The sequence below is a fragment of the Bacillus rossius genome, chromosome 3 (genome assembly GCF_032445375.1).
Source record: "Bacillus rossius redtenbacheri isolate Brsri chromosome 3, Brsri_v3, whole genome shotgun sequence".
NCBI lineage: Eukaryota > Metazoa > Arthropoda > Insecta > Phasmatodea > Bacillidae > Bacillus > Bacillus rossius.
This window is the reverse complement of record NC_086332.1, coordinates 28,358,290-28,377,204: the sequence shown is the minus strand read 5'-3', so window position 1 is coordinate 28,377,204 and position 18,915 is coordinate 28,358,290. Positions and strand designations below refer to the sequence as shown.

Genomic DNA, 18,915 nt, shown 5'->3' with positions numbered 1-18,915 from the left:
TAATTAAATTATACATCAAAAATATTTCAAGTGATTTTACAATATTGTTCAATAAAACCTTATCTGGGCGCTCACTGTTCCATCTTAAGGGGGTGCCTCCCATTTCAGGTCAAGATTATATATTTACAGTAATTACTGATATTCTTGTAGACTTTTTTAATTGTTTAACTTTCACAAAACGAAAAATATATACAGCGCATACTTTTTACATAATTAGCTGCCAAAGTTACATTTTAAACGTTTTTGGGTTGTACAAATAAGGCGAATTTAATTTATTTCGGAATTGAAGCTTTTTATGTTTAACTGCAATGCCATTGGCTACTTCAAGAAATGGTTTCAATTTCTTTCAGAAAATATAATTAATTTTACCTGGAATTTCAAAATTCTCAAATTTGTCACGATCTTGACAACCAAGAAACATGAAATGAGTTTTTGTAATATAAATGCAAACCATATCATGAAGTAGCCAGTGGCATTGCAGTTAAACCTAAAACGTTTCAGTTCTGCAATAAATTAAATTCTCCTTATTTGTACAACCCAAAAACGTTAAAAATGTAATTTTGGCAGCTAATTCTGCAAAAAGTATGCGCAGTATATATTTTTCATTACGTAAAAGTTAAACAATTGGAAAAGTCTGAAAGTTGATCAGTGATTAACATAAATATAAAATCATGACCTGAAATGGGAGGCACCCCCTTAAACAGCGATACTTTCTCGACTATTTTCAATAAAATAGTTGTTCAGCTTCGACTTAAAAGTCGTATACCAGACAGACTTGGGAAGCACTCTGGACCGTAAGTTGTAAATTGTTTTCAACTTTTTTTTTTTGTGATGAACCTGCAGTCGAAGTTTGTCGGTAAAATCCAGTTTCAACCCGTATTTATGCTTGCGATGGCCACGGGGTAGAATGGTAACAATAGTGTTCGGAACCCAACCTGCGGAGGTGGTTTCTCTTTCTATAAAAAAAATGAATATCGGCAAACGGAATTTTCTGGAAAATACACATTCAAGTCATTCTTCAAGAAGCAGTCTGTAGGACTCCGATATAAGACATAATTCACCAATATAAGACATAATGGAAGCCATCTATTTTTTTTTTTCCTTTTAGGCAGCTAAAGTTTAGCAAAAATAATTGCGCGTGTGTGTGTTTTTCTTTCCAATGAAAATAGGATTCTTTAGTTCTCAGATCTGTTCAACATATGATTTATGTAAGGTTAGTGATTTTTCACATTCCGCTTAGAGATGGACTTGGCCTTTCAGTCACTGACTTCGGACTTAGGAATCACTCGCCGAAAATCTTTGAAATTCAATTTAGAAGGCCACATTATTTTTACTTAATTTTGATTCAATAATCCGTTAGGAAAATATTTTATTTACTTTTTCATCTTCTTGGCGATTTTATTCGGTTTGTTTGGAGTCTGTTTGGCCAAAAAAAAAAAAAAACGTTGTATAGGAACCAATTTATTTTTCAAGTAAAACGTGTTTGCAAGATAACATATGGCGGTACAGTCGTGGGGGAAAAAAAGAGCTCGAAGTTTGGGTTAAGCGCGCGGGCTGATACAGCCCCACGGGAGAGCCAATGCTCGAAGCAACCAAGCAGCACTGCAAACGTGACGCCAGTTAAGTGCTTGCGTTGAGGTCACGTGCGCGGTGGCTGGCTAGCGATTTCGTGCTTTCGTTCCGGGAAACGTCTGCAAACAACAGGGTTCAGAACTGGGTACGGTAATCCCGGTCCCGAAAGTACCAGGAATAGTCGGTACTTTTGAAATAGTTAAAAAAAAAAAAAAAATCGATTCCCGATCGATTTAAAATCGATTTTCCTGTTCTTTTTGTACTTTTGGGACTCGACAGCGACAGCATAAAATATATATTTTATTGCGCGCTAAGGTTACTTTCATCTGATACTCTCCTCCGGAGAGGCGATCATGCGGGGGGTGAGGGGAGGGAGTCTGCCGCTCCTCAGTCGCCAGTCAAGAGTGCGGACTGCTGTCTGCTGTGTGCGCTGGTACCTGAGGTTGTTGCGCCAGCAGTCTTTAAATAACGATATTCTTTCAATTAATTTTGTTATGAAAAGAAGAAATTTGAATTTAAGGTAATAATTATGTGATTTGGCATGTGTTTAAAACTATTATTTGTTAATATTTTTTTTCTTCCAAAGTTAAATATTGAGAGTAATATTGAGAATAAAGTGATTTGTTCACGTAAGCAGATACTTTTTGCAATAAAAAATGTAGCACAAATGTTAAACTTTCGGCCACTAAAATTTGTTTAATCGTGCAAAACAAACTATTAGTACGTCATTCACAGACTGCTGCACCATTAATTTTAAACAAAATAATAATAATAATAATAATAATACCTAGTACCGAAAGTACCGGGAATTATCGGTTCCGTCGCACACTAGTACCGGAATTCCCGGTTCTGAAAATCGGTCTCGGTTTCGAATACCCTCGTAACAAACCATGACCTCTATCTAACGTTCGCAGAGCTGGAGGACATGCGTAAAGATTGGGTCGTTACCACAACGCCGAAATACCACAACGCAGAACGTACAATAACGCCGAATGCCACATTGACCGCAACACCGACAGCTAGAAAACTGCTGTGTACCACAACGCCGAAATACAGTAACGTCGAAATACAGTAACGCCGAAATACAGTAACACCGAAATACAGTAACGCCGAAAAATGTTGCTGCAGGGGGGGGGGGGGGCACAGGAGAAAAATTAAAAACAACTGAATGAATTTGTGTGCTAACCTTACCTAACTTAACCTTTGTGGCAGTCCTGCAATGGCATTTTTCGGGGTTAATGTATTTCGGCGGTGTGGTAATTAGGCGTTGTGTTACACAGCAGTTTTCTAGCTGTCGGCGTTATGGTCAATTTGGCATTTCGGCGTTATGGTTTTCGGCGTTATTGTACGTTCGGCGTTGTGGTATTTCGGCGTTGTGGTGCCGTCCCCGTAAAGATTGCCCGGCGAGACTCGCGCTGCCGAGAGTGGCCTCCGCGCAAGAACAGCGGCTGCTTGGAGCGGGCTGTGTGTACGGGAGTGCACCTATTGGGGACAGGAGTACAGCGCGAACACAGGTTTGAACAGGTCCTTGAGTCAGATGGCCGAGCAGTCGGCCACTTGTCGCGTCAATCGTACGAGAAGCTGCGACTGCTTGTTCTTCGTCACTTTCTTTCCTATATATTATTCAGTTATTGAATATTCGATTGTCTTTTACGTGTTTTTTTTTTAATATATGCTTGAACGGTACATCAATTTAAAAAATGGGGGGAGGGGGGCCTTGGCTCGTGAGTTTCGCACGTGTGGCTAACCAACACAAGTCATCTCTGGATACGTTGCTTGTATGCTGTACACTGACCATATTTTGGCCTGCATGCATGCTGCAATAAGCAGAAAACTTTAAAATATATATATATAGAATGTTTTCCATTAAGACATAGTTTTGGCATCAAACCCGTTTCACTGTCCCGCTTTTTTGCAAGTTCAGGCAGCCCCCGCCCCACCAAGTAGTTCCAGGAGGGGGGGGGGGGTGGACGGGCGCTCCTTTGATCTACGCCCATGGTCGTGTATTGCACAAAGCTACGATACCTTATTACTTGTAGTATTGCGAACCATTTCTTGATAGCTGGTTCCCAAAGTAATCTCTTATTACAGTACAGGAAAGGTTTTTTTTTTTTTTGACGTGACAACGTCTAATAAATCGATGAACGCTGGCTGCACGCAAGAAAAATAAGTGTCCCGTTACGCACATTGTCCCGTTACGCTGTGTCCCATTACGCTCATTGTACGCTTGGGCCGCATCTATCGCTCTTCCACTCGATTGGAACAACCATCGATTTTACTTTTTCGAGGCACATTAAAATTGAAACACTCCCATTAGTTTCCTACTTTTCCTATCATCGTCCTATCCTAAACAGAATGACACAGATTGGAAGACGTTAAATAGCAAACATTTATAAAATTTATAGTTAAAATAATCTCTTCGTTAAAGTAAAAAACCATATTTGAATTAATGAGTGCAAATAAAACGTAAATTTATCAATTAAATTGTAGATTTAATTTCATTCCTTCTTTGTATCCATACAAAATAGTGATAATTCATTAAAAATGATTAAATTTTATTCATGAAAGTATGCAATAATTTTATCAATGTTTTGTTATGACGTTGTAACGTTAAACTATCGTCCGTAAAGCGACTTTATAGACAACCAAATTTTTTTTAATTCATTAATTTTTTCCCAGTGCGGCTCGGACGGGGCGCCGGTACGGCGAGCGACCGCCAGAGCGCTCTGGGTGGAGAGGAGGGGAGGGTGTCCGCCCGGGACGGACGAGGTTTGAAGGTCCTCGCCGGACGTCCAGTGCGCGATAAGGAGGCGGCCGCGCGACCTAGGACCCAGTCGGCGAGCCCGCTCGAGGTTCCTTCCCCGGCCAGCAGACAGCGTGTTCTTGTCAACCAACAAGGCGTTGTTTTCACTGGCCAGTCGGCCTGGACCACAGCGTAGTCGTCCGGGTGAACGTGAGTATCACTCCGTGGACGGATCAACGGATGTGCTGTCGCGTAATCTGCTCAACCAACTGGTTTCTTTTCCTTCTTCTTTTCCCAGTCATCCATAGCGTCTTTTCGCTGTCTATTCAACCAGAATTCTATTTCGGCGTTGTTTAGTGGTCTATTCCACGAATTTGTCGAACATAAATCGTAAGCTTTCGTGGCCAGAGTCATCAACCACCAGGGGCATCACTAGAATAGTTTCCACCAGGGGAAAGAACTCATGTTGACGCTCTCTCTCTTTTTTCTTTTTTCAAACCAACCAAACCAAAACCTTTCCCAACAACACCATTACATAGCCACCACATATTAATTACAGTATTCCATATACCATTGATTGTACTTATATGGTACATAAATACATTTAATTGCAGTCATTCCATTTTTAATACATCGCAAGTTGCATAGTACGCGAAAAATACAGTATTTAAATAAGTTATTTTAATGATATACATGCATGTATCTTTCAATAAAATATCTCAGTTCATCTGCTCTCCAACATATATATATATATATATATTGTAGTAAATAGTATAAATTACTCTTGTCAGTCTAGCGGCGCCCGGGGCACAAGTCCCGTCTATACCTCTCTGGTCACGTTCCTGTCAACTACCACATGGATCCCGCTTTCAGGCAACATACGTGGAAATGATGGATTTTTTCCGACGTTTCATAATGCGTAGTGCCTCCTTTCAGAGCCGTAGCCAGGATTTTCGAAGGATGTAATCCAGGATAACTATATTATGATTTAAAACCTTTCTGTATTTAGATCATCAGACTCTCAACGGAGAATGTCATTTAGCTGTCCATCCTGCCTTTTACCTCAACATTTTAAGCCTACCACTAGGCTTACAAATAATCAACAGTTATGTATTTTTTCTTTTCTATTTTTAATGATTTTTAATAAACCACCAAACAAGTAAGAAGCATTTAAAGGAAACATCTTTAATTTTTTTTTTTTAGAAATTATCTGAATATTGCTTTATAAATATTCAATGTCGAGCGTTTTTATATGAACTAAGCATTAAAAAAAATATGAACTGGCATGTTAGTAATCAATTTCAAACAGAATCAAACAAAATAGTTCAAATATATTAGTTAGAACGTTTTAAAAGTCTGCCGAGAAATTAAGTCACAGGCTATATTATCTCATTCGAATCACTTCTGGAGCAATTTCGTTTATATGTGGGTTCACTGAGAAATGAACGCACGAAAAATGGTCACATTTAGGTGGCCGCCAACCTAGTGTGCTCAGGTAAAATAAGCCATTTACAAACTGCTCAAGATTCATTATAAAGTCTGATCACGAATACCATTTAAGAGGCATTTCACGTGTCTATATAAGTTTCATCCCATGTTTTCATCTGTAGCGTTTACTTTTAGGACAGTGAAAAAAGGCTGAAACGTGTGTTTTCACGGTTCTTTTAAAGGCTTGAAAAATTATAAACCGGTTTTGTGAATCGTATAGGGAAGTGCAGGTAGCCTTTATCTTTAATATTCCAGCATAAAATTATAGGGTCTCCCCTTAAAGTCTCATAGAGGCGCGTTACCGACGCTAATACTGCACGCAATATGCATAGTGCATAGCAGCTAAGAGGAATGTGAATTATTGAGACCAATTATCACCCTTGGCGACCTTTGCTCTCATAGAGCTCGTGCATCCAGCCCAGCTGCCACCTTAAGAGGCCACTCCAGTGTTTCAGGGGCACTACGCAACCCGCGTTAACATCATAAGATTCAATGCTATTTTCATTTTGCTTATAACTTATAAACTAATATAGATTTCGAAATGATGCTTGCTTGATATGTAAGACAACGATGCTCTTATCAAAGCCCCTTTCTTCAAAAATGTGCAAAAAATTATGGTTCAAACCTAGACAATACACTTATGCATGTTAGTAAAGATTGGTATAAAACCATAATTTATGCACGGTTTTGAAGAAAGGGGCTTTGATAAGAGCAGCGTTGTCTTACATATCAAGCAAGCATAAATTCGAAATCTATATTAGTTAATAAGTTATAAGCAAAATGAAAATAGCATTGAATCTTATGATGTTAACGCGGGTTGCGTAGTGCCCCTGAAACACTGGAGTGGCCTCTTAATGTCAAATATAACTGTGCTGAATATTCATAGATAAGCGTTTGAGCCTAACTTTTAATATATATAATATATGCATGGTACAAGCATAGTTTACAGTAATGAGTTTAGTTCACCGTGTAAACTATGTACTTGATACTTCACATCGACCAGACAATCCCTTGCACTTGTCGATCCGTTGCACGAATACAATACCATTCAAAACCGTCGACAATTTTCGATTGGAACGTCAGCCCTTTTTCCGCATGTTAAACGCTTTTGTTCTCCTCTATATTTTTTACAAAAAAAATGTGTTTTTTTCCCCTCTTGCACTGCAATTTTTTTTAAATTTTGCGCAGATGTGTACTACATACTTTTTTTGTGTTATTTTTAGAGACGTCCGTGATTGAAAGTAATAAACAATGCACCAACTCCCATAAAAATAAATATCCAAATCTGTTTGAACATGTGCTATACACGAGGAAAAGGGTGTTAAATTTTTTATACGTTTTTTTTTTGTCTCTCCGCTTGCGAGGCACTTTCCATCGTTTCCTCGGCTCTTCTTCCGGTCTACCAGACTGGAATAATCTCCGCCTACTCCTCTCCCCTCTCCAATGGCTTCAACAGCCCTGCGCTACTCCGGCTGCGTGGCCCATCCAGTTGTATTACTGTGTGTAATCTCCTTGCGTCTGCCAAGAAACGTTAGCCAGCAGGAACACAGGGACTTGCGACGCTTCGATTGGATCATAAAGTTGTGTAGAATAATTTCATTTTTTTTACGCGATTTTTTTTTCTTAGCCTACATTACGTAGTTTATTACTGCATATGGAATATAATTTATTTTTAACGAAACAGATAAACAATTTGGAAACTACTTAAATAACATGTGGCTAAAATAGTGTGTATATATATTAGTTAAAAAATATTCAAACGGTTAGGCGTGCGAGCTGTTCTGCGTCACACCACGTCATCCATCCCCTCTTGCCACATCCCCGCCACGCCGCGTCCGCTGACGCTCCGGCCAAAACCAATAACGCGATGGGGCGGAGAGTGCGTCAGGTTTCGCCAGTTTCTGCTTCCCTGCCGTCCGCTTCATCGCTTCACCTAAACCCCCCCCCCCTCCCCCCATGAACCGAAGTGACCAACCACCGCCAATCCTCGCGGTCACACTCGACGTTCACCGGTGCGATGATGCAGCGGTCGCCGCCCTTCGCCGCCGGCCACGCAGCCCGCGGTACAGGCTGTTCGCAAATTACTTTCACTTCTGTATTCTGTATCCTTTCGCGTCGGCGTAGCGTAGAGGTGTTCGGCACTCGTCGGCTCACCATATAATGTTTTTTTACGTGAATATTTGCTCTACAGACTTTCACTTCAATGCATTTTTTTTATTTACTTATTCTATCGACTTATTAAATGAGGCGACGTTAAGACAGTGAAACAAACCATATATAACCAAGCTAACTGATTTTTTTTTTAAAAAAATAGAACATTAATAAACATTTCTAAAAAAACCGTTCCTAGAAAGTCTAAAAAAAAAAAACACGTTTGTAAAATATAGGATAGTGAAATGAGATTTATGTTACTTATATTACAAACAGAATTTTAAAAAAATATGCATATTATAAGCTATATTAACGAGATTTTTATAGCAAAAACTTTTGCAATACCTACATATAATATAATGTAAACACGTTTTAGAAATTAAGTTTTTAAAAATCAATGAAGATATAACTATTTTCAAACACTACCTATATATTATCTTATAATCATTTCAGGAAAATAAAACCTTTTTATTTCCACCCGGAAGTACAAGTAAGTGGATTTCAGGATTCAAAATTTCGGGTTAAAATTCAATACTTTTGTCTACTTCACAAGATAATTTAAAAATTTATTAGGATTAATTAATTTAACTTTATTTTTAAATCAAAATTCTTTAAGTATTTGACCATTTTGTCACTTAAATAGAGCTACATAAATTCATCTGAGACAAAAATAACCGTTAAATCATGAAGTAGCCGCAGCACTGAATTTTTATCGTTGGGAAGTTCCGTATTCGTGATATAGTATGTTCTTCTATGGGGAGGCAACTTAAACTAAAAATAAATTTATAAAAAACTATGAGCCAGTCTTTCTGTACTCGCTAGAGATGCGTAAAGATCTAACCACGGTAACAAGCAAATTCATGTGTTCTCACGTTGCAAATAAACTTATAACACAAAAATTCCTTTCGGCACAGCCTACAGGCGTAGGTAGATTTCGAAGTACCTACTTATTCTGGAATTATTCTAGAAACTTATACAAACTTCTGAAACATTAAAAAAAAGTAAATGTACATTTTTTTCATATTTCATGCTGCGAAAATATTTCTAATGGTTTTAACTCAATGCATTCACCATTTGAGTAGCTTAGAACGATTTTTCATATTATGCCTACTAAGGTAATAGTGAGATTTTTGATCGAACACTATTTTTTATCCGTTGCACTAAAACGTGGGCATATAAAATTTTGCTTTCGACCAAGGCTTAGGACAAATTTAACACGGTTTAATATAAATTTGATCAAATGTGATACCAAGGAAGTTAAAATTTTTTTAAATTACAACTCCCCCTGTTTTTACTTAAATAGTTCGTCTCATCAAAAATGTGTTTAAGACATTGTTTAAGATATATTCAGAAGTTTTTTTAAGATAAAGTTATTTAATTATACAACAAATTATAACGGATTCGATTGTATTCCTAACACAAATGTCATGCTTTTACGAAGCTTTTTTTTAGCTTGACCTGTATATATTAATGGACTATGTACTAAAATCTTTCCCTTCAATTATTACCCACAATTCGACTTCCGAATGTGTTGAAATTTAACATACATATAAAATAATCTCTGACAATACAATATTTAGATAACTTAAGACAATAGAGTTAAGGGGGAGTTGGGAGTTAGAGGGTCCAAAAAACCACTAATTTTTGAGTTATGGGTAAAAACTACGTTTTTTGTGTATTCCTGATGTCGGAGCATGGTGGGGATTTGCCCCGGGTCGACTATGCCATTTGTGCACTAAAACAAGTGTAAGCATAGATGTTATTAAATATTTTTTTTTATTTACTGCATTTTATTATTTATGACTTCATAAACAGTATTTTGCTTTGAAAAGTAATCCATAGTTACGAAACCGAGAAATAGCTTATATGACTATTGTTTTTCAAATGTTAACGCAATATGTTACGTTGCACTAGCGGGGTTAAAGACTCACTTAGAAAATTTTAAAAATCACTGCTTTTTCGATTTGGCGTGTTTCCGATCCAAAAGGTCATTTTATGATGAAAAATCTTTTCGGCGTTAAATGGGAGAGGATACGTCCCTTAAATTTCGAAAATTAAAAAAAAAAAAAAAACTTTTTTTTTATTTGGAGTGTTTCCGAGGTTGGGTTATGGTGGGAAATGTGCATGGGATTTGACTTTTCAAAAATTTTAAAATATATATATATATATATATATATATATTTTTTAGTGTTTCCGTTCCAGTAGGTCGGGTTATGGTGAAAAATGTGTTGGGGGAGTTTTAAAGTCCCAAAATCTATAAGACAGATCAGTTAGTCTGCAGCATATTACAGAATTTAGAGTGCTATTTAGGGAGGAAAGCCTGCTTTTATAAAAGATATTAACGCCTTTTGTGATAATATTTCTTTCTGAAATTTGCACTAAACGATTTTATCCGTATCATATCAGCAAGTGGCTCGTTAACGTCATTACAGCTTCTTTTTTGCCAAATGAGCATAAACAAAAAATTCTTTTAATTGTATGCAGTCATTGCACGACGTATTTGAATTAAAAGAAAAATGCTCCACCACCTATATATTATTGGAATAATCTTGAACCATGTCCTATTCCAAAGGCTGTACCTTGAATTTGTCACAAGCTAAACAATGAGTGATTTAGCGCATTATACCATTTGTTAAAATTATTAAATTAAGTGGCACATTTGGGAAATACATTATTTTTAAAACTACAAGGCAGTGCTTTATAAAACTGCATATAGTACAAAATCTTGCCTTGCAATTTTACAAGTGAAATCGTTCCATAAGGGTTTCCAAGGACTTACCTTGTAAAAGTACAAAAGGTTTTTTAGAGTTTTACAACCACGCGCTCTGCTGATGCGCTACAGAAACCATTGCAACTTCAGAAGGAGAATATGTATTGTCACACTGTAAAGCCAGTTTTCTTTCGTGTTTTAAAACTTGTGATTATAATTTTTTCTATGAATATTTTAGTTGACAAGATACATTCCAGGGTAGTTCCACTATCATAAAGTTTTATTCGGCACAACAATACGATTGGTATGTTCCCTAATGTTTACGAGAGTGACTATACACAGGTTTGTGTTGCTGAACGTGGATCCGCCATCTTGATGAGTTCGGCACCGTGTTCAGGGACACATTTCCGTTCCATGTGACTTCCGTTCCATTCACGAAATACTCCTACTAAATGCCATATACCGAGAGCTACGTTGTTTACACTTCAATAACGTAAATAGTATGCGATTGATTTTTTTTATTTTTTTACGTTCTTTGAATGATTTTTGGAATGTATAAGATTGATATAAATATTTTTGATGACATATGCCACTGATGGTTCACACTGCATGTCATAGAGAAACCTCAATAACGGACAAAAATTGAATACATAAACACAAATCGAGAAAATAAATTTTACTTAAAAGGTCTACAGGTCGACCTTTGTTCCACGTAAATATAATAAAGAGACCAGTTAGGTGTCAAACTGGTAGGGAATTATTGGTGTAGAGGGGAAAAAACTTTGAATGAGAAGGACGACTTGTAATCTGCTATGATACCTCTCTTGACGTGCCACACTTAAAGAAAAAAGATTCTGTCCTTTTACAAAAGATAACTTTGGAAACTAGTTTCCAATGAATAGTTTATAATACAAGAAATTGATTTAAAATTCGTACAAGCCATGGCTATTGTATTATTTAATGCATGAACTACGTTATTTTCGAAATAATACTGAGTATTTCTTACAAAAATTGGCGCATAATTATATATTTTAATTGATGTTATATTTAAGCATGTTTTTCAAACCATACAAGAGATAATCGAATATTAAAAATTTGATTTATTTCGTTGTATTATGCTTATTTTGTGCGCAGTAAATATTGGAAAGCTATTCAGGGAATGGTTTACAATCAACATTAACTATTGTGTATTGTGGTAGCATAAATTCCAAACTAAGATTCCGAACCTAGTATAACTGAGAACACTATTTTCTAGTGATACAGTTAAGTTCGTGTCAAGCCTGATATTGCGTAAATCACAATGATTATGGATTGAGATGAACAAACGTGATCCATAAAAATAACTCAAACATTGATTTGACGAAAGCTGTTCTCCCATACATTTACGATTTTACAGCTTACGCTTAATCAGGAAACACGTGTTATAACCCTCCAGCGATGTGTTAGTGTTCCCAGCGTACTTTGCAGAGAGGATAAAACATCCAGACCACTTTCCGTCCGGTATTGTTCGCGAAGGACAGGTTTCCAATGATCACATGTCAGATGTCAGGACAACACTGGTGAGGGACATGATTTGTCGATTTCATTAGACTGGAAATATTAATGGGCATTTAAACTTGTGACAGTAAATTAATTTTGGAATATTCTTCCGACTGATCCGTGCTGTCATGACACAGGAAGAATCCAGTAAAATAAATTACTGTTTGAAATGACAAATTGGTTGGGGAAAGTGTGCTTCAGTGTAGAAGCCTCCTCTGAGCTGTCAACAGGTGAAGTCTCGGATATTGATTGCAGAAGTTCTAAGACGTAGTAAAATACTCGTACATTGAAAGATTGGGGGAATTCAAATCCCAACTGGATAAATTCTCATTTAGAGGATTAATTTCCTCACCTTTTACAGTATTTTGTTTTACTTACTAAGTACGTTACACATTCGAAACGCACAAACTCCTTAACCTCGCAAATAATACCCAATTAATAGTTGGTTTTTCCGTTATTCATAAGAGGGTTCCTATATCTGTGGGAGACGGTAAACTTTACGCAACTATCTACTGCGTTAAATCTTTTTTTTTCTTTTGCGATTTGTTTTTTACTAAGTGTTTTAATAGAAAAATAATGTATACAGCGTTGAAACGATGCAGAATATTTGGTTAAATAAACGACAATGACGTGAAAATGTGTTATTTAAAGTAAACGGAACTATCCAATGGAGAGGCGGACATATCACGGAAGGTTTGATTCGAAATTACTCAGAATACAGCGACACAAGCTCCGGGGTAGCCCGCGAAAGACTGCGGAAGTCATTTTCCAGAGTCATTTACGTGGTTGGGGGGAGGGGGAACTAGTCGGCGCTCCAAAGTCTTCTCTCCCGAGGGAGAGCAGCTGATGAGGAACTCTTGGGATGGAAGCTTTCTGGATGAGGACGTTTCTTCCACCCCCTCCCCCCACTAATTCCCCAAATAAAAACCCTCCAGAGCCTTTTGTCTGCGCGTCGCTCATTCGCGCCGCGTCTCCCTCGCCGCCGGGGAGGTGGCGGGGGGGGGGGTGGAAGGGTTGCAATAGGGGCGGTAATCACTCCCAGCTAGCGCCTCCCGCCGGCAACCAATCGCCCTCAGCAACCCCTGTCGCCAGCCCTGCGCCAATAGCTGCCTCTATCGCGCGTGGGCGCGCGCTGGTAGCAGTCCTTAGTGGGTGACGCGGGGGAAAGAAAATTCAATAGAAAACCTATTCGTCCCGGAAGTACGTATGACAGTTTTTTTTTTTTAAGTGAATTCGATTAACGTCTCATGTTTCGTACCGGAGGAAAAGGGGGGTGGGGGTTTTTATCATGACAGAATATTGGCGATACGAAAATAGGATAATTTTAAACGCCCACTACGGCAAAATTATACACTCGGGGCAAATAATAATAATAATAATACGCCCTCGTGCAGCCCGCTCTAACGCTAACATGCGTAGTGGGCGCGGCTAGCGTTCAGTCGCAAGCGAGCTGGCAACGAAAGTACTTGGTCGATTTGCTCCATACAACTTTTATTCTTTATAATAGAATGTAAACCACTTTTGTAAAGAAAAAATATACTTTGAAATTTTTGGGCACATTATTTTTTTTTTTGACGTGACAACGTCTAATAAATCGATGAACGCCGGCTGCACGCACGAAAAAGGACGACTCATTGTCCCGTTACGCGCATTGTCCCGTTACGCTCATTGTAAGCTTGCGCCGCATCTATCTCTCTTCCACTCGATTGGAACAACCATCGATTTGACTTTTTTCGAGGCATATTAAACTTGAAACACTCCCATTCGTTTCCTACTTTTCCTATCATCGTCCTATCCTCAACAGAATAACACAGATTGGAAGAAGTTAAATAGCAAACATGTATAAAAGTTATAATTAAAATAATCTGTTCGTTAAAGTAATAAACATATTTGAATTAATGAGTGCAAATAAAAGTAAATTAATCAATTAAATTATATAATTCATTTCACTCCTTTTTTGTATCCATACAAAATAGTGATAATTCAAAATAAATGATTCAATTTTATTCATAAAAGTATGCAATCATTTCATCAATGTTTTGTTATGTCGTTGTCACGTTAAACTATCGTCCGTAAACCGACTTTACAGACAACCAATTTTTTTTTTTTCATACGAACAGCAAGGAATAATGCCCAAACCAAAAGTGAAGCAATAGAAGAAGCAACGAGTGACACCCATTTCTAACAGCCCACCTAGACTTTGCGATGCGGAGAGATGTCGCCTCTATCGACTAAGAAAAGAAGCCCATGAAAATGCCACGGACTAGGTCCAGGCGGCCCGGAGTGGTGAGCGCGCGTGACGGAATACGACGCCTCGAGAGCTGCAGCCGTCTACGTCGGTCCTACCCATCGATAACGCGTACACTATAGTATAAATGGACATGGACAACACAGGGGAATCGGGAAATCACAACATCGCACTTTGAAACAAGAATCGATACCACAAAAAAAAAATATAGTGGTAGTCACCCTGATTTCTACCCACCCAATTATTTTTTTTGTAATATATGAATTTGTGCTAAGAATAAAAGCATGAAGGAAGGATTAGCTGTAGGTGAAGACATATGGATACTTGATCATTTTAATGGATTTGTCTATTACTAAGAAAATAAAGCCAGAAGTACTCCGAGAAAACCCACAGGCTTATGGCAACGTCCAATAGAGGTGAAAGATATAATGGATAAAAAGACTTCTAAAGTAAATTTCGGACCTTTTCATACTAAATACTTATCAAAGATGGCTGTGTATCTATTAACAACTAAAGTCTGATTTTAATGGCATTAATATCTAGACTTAGTTATTAGTAGAGACCGGAAAAATTCGCGGTTTCTATGGCCTTCAGGATACACTGCACATTCCCCTGTACACTCGTCAAATAACGCAAGTTCATTGGCTGCTGACTTGTAAGTCGTCTCAGTTGGTTTTTCTGTGATTCGATCCATCTTTGGTTGAGGGTTTATAATTGGTTGAGATGTGTCCAGATGAACAGTAAGCCAATAGCAAAATCATCTAAGAGGTATATGTATTTGAATTCTAGCCTATCGCCTAATGAATCCGCGAATTTTTCCGGTCTCTAGTTATTAGTATCTAGATGTCAACACTCGTTCCCCAAATTTTACTGAGGTGCTATTCCAGACGGCGCAGCGGGTGGCAACTCAAAGAGCCCGATATGTATCCAAGTAGTGTTTAAAATCGATACGATATATAACGCTACTATCGCTAGCTAGTTCTTTTGTAGATTCATAGAGAGTGTTAATACTTTTAATTAAATAATATTTGAAATGTTTATGGTGGAATTAAATGTATGAATTAAATAATAAATAGTGGTGAAACAATTATTGTTTAATGTTATTTTTTATTGAAGTTTTTTTCTCAGTAATGTGTTATCAACTGATCGTTTTTATAATAACTGAATAAATGGAATTAGCAGGTATAATCTAGTCCATAATGTAAAGAAAAACTATTTTTACGTCGAATTTCAGCGCTCTAAAATTGTATCGAGCATCATGGCAATAAACCAGTATTGGGGCGTTTATTATTTTTAACACCCCACTGTGTGAGACCAGTGTCTCCGTATGAGCTTTAAAAAAAAATTTTACAATCTTTTTTTAATACATTCTATCGTAACGCACTTTGATCATGATGATTCATTTGTAGATCCATATATAGCAGTGTGTAAATCTGTGATTGTATGCGGGTAGAGAAAAAAAAACGTCGAGTCTCCAGTCTTTCAGGTGTATACCTATGGTCGTTGATTCCTGACGGGTTGCTACCACAACGCCGAAATACCACAACGCCGAACGTACAATAACGCCGAATACCATAACGCCGAATGCCAAATTGACCGCAACGCCGACAGCTAGAAAACTGTTGTATACCACAACGCCGAAATACATTAACGCCGAAAAATGTTGCTGTGGGGAGGGGGGGGGCTACAGGAGCAAAATGAAAAACAACTGAAAGAATTTGTGCTAACCTTACCTAACCGAACCTTTGTGGCAGTCCTGCAATGACATTTTTCGGCGTGGTGGTATTTCGGCGTTGTGGTGCGTCCCCATTCCGGACTAACGGAGTCTGCCTTCACCCCCCCCCCCCCCCCTCACCACCACAACACACAGACGCCAATCTCGTATCCGCCCCTGGCGACCGTCACGTTTCCCGCTTGAGAAAACCCCGCGTGTGTTTCCGCCGGTAACCGAACCCGTGGAGGATTAACTCTAATTGCCGAGACTGAGACCTAGGTTTTAAAGTAGTTTGGGGCCAACCCGCTAGATAGTAGCGTGCATCATATATTACTAGAGACCTGTAAAATTCGCGATTTCAAATCCCTAAAGGATAGACTCCATTATCCTCTATGCACTCGTGCAAATTACATCTGCTGATTGGTTACCGACTCGTAACACCTGTTGACTGGAATGATCGTGATTCGCTAATTCTTCTGTTAAAGATTTTTCTTTGGTCCAGAGTCCTTCAGATACTGTGGCCCAATCATTGAAGCAAAATAATGTCAAACGTATTTGGACTCTATCCTATCGCGAAATGAATCCGCGAATTTTACAGGTCTCTATATATTACTATCATAAGTACATTGACTTTGAGAAGTAATTTAACATACCAGTGAAAATTAATTAACTTTATTTTTGTAGTCAGAAGTATATTTTGTGGTGTGACACCAGAAAATTTGCATCTCCTGCTCATTTATACAGAATATTCTTCTTTTTTATTTTAAAAAATAATAGCATTAGGGTGTTTTTGCGCAGTAAAATCTCTTTTCCAAAGCTATTAGTCGTCTAGTAGTTAAGTTAACATTATAAATAACATTTTGGATTCAAAATTCCCACCCAAAAAATTTTTTCATAGTAGTTATGGGCTCATCGGACAGATAGCATCACACGTCACGGAAAACATGGTTTCAGTTTCTACTGTAAGAGTCGCACTTCTATATCTCCATCCTTGTTCTATGTCGAACCCGGACCTTCGTGTTGGAAGGCAGTCGACTTGGAGCGTGACCCCTCGCTGTACTGAAAATGAACATGTTCGAACAGGAATGTTTCACGGAGCTAACTGGTGCGATTGTAAAACACTGTACTAAGCTTTCGGGTGGACCTGGTTTCGAACAACAATCCAGGCATCCTGATTTAGGGTTTCTACGGTTTCCAGAACGTGATGACTTACGAGAACCTAAGTGAAAACATATCTTCGCATTAATTTTCCTCTGTAAAAATGTTTGTACTTTTTACAAGAAAAATTCTTGAAAAGACAGTTGTCAACGATATCACTCTTAAAACTGCAAGGCAGGACTTTGTAAAATTGCAAATGTTACAAAGCTATGCCTTGCAAATTACAAATTATATCGTTGGAAACTGAGTTTCCAAGGACTATTCTTGTAAAAGTACAATTTTTCTACATTGTAACACGTTGGTCGATTCTCTTACAGTTGTTTACTCAGTTGGCATTCGACTTTCACTGTCCACGCAATGTACGAGTCGCTGACTTCACCTTGGAACCTCTCCAACTAAGATCCAGAACTTCGCTTAGCGACAGTTCATTGGCTGCTGACTTGTGAGTCGTCTCTACTTTTCCTGTGATTCGATACTTCTTCGGTTGAGGATTTCTCATTCATAGAGACCTGCAAAATTCGCGGTTTCTATGGCCTTCAGGATAGACTGCACATACCCCTGTACATTCTGGAAAATAACACAAGTTCATTGGCTGCCGACTTGTAAGTCGTCTCAGCTGGTTTGTCTGTGATTCGATACTTCTTTGGTTGAGGGTTTATAACTGGTTGATATTCGTCCAGATGAACAGTAAGCCAATAGCAAAATTATCTAAGAGGTATATGTGTTTGAATTCTAGCCTATCACCGAATGAATCCGCGAATTTTGCAGGTCTCTACTCATTCACCCAGAGTCGTCCAGATAGCAAAATCAGCTTAGAGGTATATGTATTTGAATTTTAGCATCAAGCGAAATGAATCAGTGAATTTTCTCGGTCTCTAATTCATAGTCATTCAGTGCAGGAAGTAAATTTTTAATTTTGCGCCAGTAAAATTATAATATTTGGAATAATTTATTACAAAATTTAAAAAAAAACTATGTGCATTTAAGCGACAAATCAGCGTACAATACTGCTAAAACAGAAATGTTACACCTATGAAAACATGCTCCACATTATCATAACTCTTCATTTGTGAAATTAAGGTGGTTGGCAATGTTTGCAATTAATTCTGAAAATCTAAGGCAACCCTGCCATTTTGAATTCACTATAGACCACATGTTCCCGAGAGATATAATATTTGTTATAAGATAGCTGTAAACAGTTCTTGATATCTAAAAATGGAAAAAAAGTGTTTTTTTTTTACTTGATTTTTACACTGCACGTCTGCCTGGAGGAAAAGGTTGAAAATGTGCTTGATAATTTTTTTTTGTTCTTGTAATAAATCTGTTACAAAATGTTTTTGGTGTGAGTTAGGAAACATCCTGTATGTTATATATATATATATATATATATATATATATATATATATATTCTCTTGGGTAGCCAAATTTGTTTGTCCAACTAACCACTAAGTTTCTAGGCGCTATTAAAAACCAGATACTTGCAGAACGGAGATAGCGAGAGACGCTTATCGTTTGGTATATTTGTCCTCCCCTTTTCACCTCTCGCCTCCCGTCTATATGTTGTTTTTCTTTTTGTCAAAGGCTCTGGATGC

The 18,915-nt window shown here is 37.8% G+C and overlaps 1 protein-coding gene across 1 annotated transcript in view; it reads left to right on the top strand.

The window, feature by feature from the left end:
• Positions 1 to 4,345: 4,345 nt before the first annotated feature.
• Positions 4,346 to 18,915, top strand: part of LOC134530439 (tyramine receptor 1) — a 177,265-nt gene continuing 162,695 nt past the window's right edge. Inside the window, exon 1 of the mRNA XM_063365259.1 lies at positions 4,346 to 4,525. The gene's annotated coding sequence lies outside the window, so the exon portion shown is untranslated. The remainder of the gene's footprint in view (positions 4,526 to 18,915) is intronic.